The sequence below is a fragment of the Leptopilina boulardi genome, unplaced genomic scaffold (genome assembly GCF_019393585.1).
Source record: "Leptopilina boulardi isolate dan_hultmark-lab unplaced genomic scaffold, ZJU_Lbou_2.1 LbouV2_208, whole genome shotgun sequence".
Classification (NCBI taxonomy): domain Eukaryota; kingdom Metazoa; phylum Arthropoda; class Insecta; order Hymenoptera; family Figitidae; genus Leptopilina; species Leptopilina boulardi.
Genome location: NW_026137761.1, coordinates 2,181,985 through 2,184,031, shown reverse-complemented (window position 1 = coordinate 2,184,031; position 2,047 = coordinate 2,181,985).

Sequence of the window (2,047 nt, the reverse complement as noted above, 5' to 3'; positions counted from 1 at the left end):
TGTGGAAGACTTTTGAAATATAAATAAGTGCATATACACTTATTAAGATTTACAGAGTAAATAAAAGTTTTTTAACATTAAGAATAAAATAACATATATTAAAAACAATTTTTGTATTTACTTATATTAGTTTTAATAAACTTTCAATTTCTGAAAAGAATGACTGTGCTGTTGACATATTAAGAATAGTGATTTTTTTTATTCAATTTGACTCGGAGTGATCAATATTATTAAAATACCTCCGAGTGATAATTTCAAGTATTATTATAAGAATATTACTTGAATCTATATTATTATAAAATTATTGATTTGTTAAATTGATTAGAATTAATTTTGCATTAGTCAGAGAAAACTTTCGTTCTATATTTAATCTACATCTATAGGGGAAACACCGCGTTCCCTTCTTTACAATAAAGTTCTAAGGAATGTATTTTTAAAATGAGATCAAGAACATTTAAATTCGTCACTCCTGTCGAAACTCTTATCACAAAAAGCAGGTGGTTTCATCATTTTTGCCAGAAGTGTGTGTGTACATAATAACAGTGAAATAATTCCATAATTCATCATTTTTGACAGAAATTCTTTCCCTCTTTATACATGTTGCGTCTTGTTCATAGTGATTGGCTTTAGAATTTATCCTTTGTTAGCTGCTGGTGTGCCCTTCACTTTAAAACCCTTGAACTTTCCAATAAGTTCTCTCTATTTTAAAAAGCGTGACTTACAAGAAAAGCCAAATTGCATATAGATCAAATTTAGTTTTAAACGTAAAGAAATTCTCTATACTCTTATGCGGCCTCGATAATTCAAGAGGACATGTGCTTTAGCTATACAGAAATATTCTTTTTATAACTCGTCCAAATAAATAAGGTGCACTATATAATTTTCTTTAACCTTAACAAAAATTATTATATATATAATTATAGAAATAAATTTTACCAAACTGCAATTATTTTTAAAATATTTTAGTAAAATTTATATTTCGTGTTTGCTTCATACAGTATAGATTTTTATCAATTTAACGATGTTCCTGTGTGTTAAATATTAAAAACGGTGGCCTGACTTTTTTAAAGACATTTTTCTCGTTATTTGAACAATTATCGCAAAAGTAAAATGATATTCCAGACGCTTCGCCGAGACATAACAATTTTTGTCACGTGAAACAATAAAGGTTTTTTCCAGTAACAATAAAAATGAAATGCTTTCTGTTTTATTGCTACTGGAAAAAATATATTTATATGCTTCATATACTTTTTTTTAATTATTTTAAACAAAGTATTTTAACTTGTCTAAATTAATCACAGAAAAAACCTGGAAAAATGTTTGTTGCAGATACTTTTGACCTTACTTTTAAAATTACCCAATATCACAATTTTCTTAATATAATTTCTAATATTAGTTAATTTTAAAATTCGCACTGAAATATTTCTGTCGATTGTTTGTTGGATATTCGCAATTTCGGTCAAAGGAAATTTGAAGTTTTAAGATTTCTATCAAATAACAATTCGTACAAATAAAAATTCGGACAAATGAAGATTTGATAAATTGGATATTCTGCCATTTAAAAATCCGAAACACTTAAGATTCTGTCAAATATAAGAATAAAAATTCATTTAAAAAGAAATGTCAAATTCTAATTTGAAAAATGAAAATTCGCCTAAAAAATAATTATATTTAATAAAATTTTTTAAAATGAAAATTCTAATCAATCATTTTTATGGAAAATTCATGCGCCTCAAAAAAAGTTATATTTCACATTTTCATCGTTTTCAATAGAATACAAAAAATGTAAACCTAAACACATGAAACAATAGACATAAAAAGAATAGAATTGAGAGAACGAAAAATTTTGCCCATAGCAAGAAATTAATTTAAAACATCCAAATTCGGAAAGGAAAGCCCTTTTCTCTTGTATTGTGCGTAGACACCCTGAACAGCTTGCGTGCACTATATTTATAGCTAGAGATAAATATACACCCTGGCAGACGCCCAATCGAGCACGCTCGCGCTGTTAACTGCTAACTACGATCTAACCCCGTAATAGTAGCAT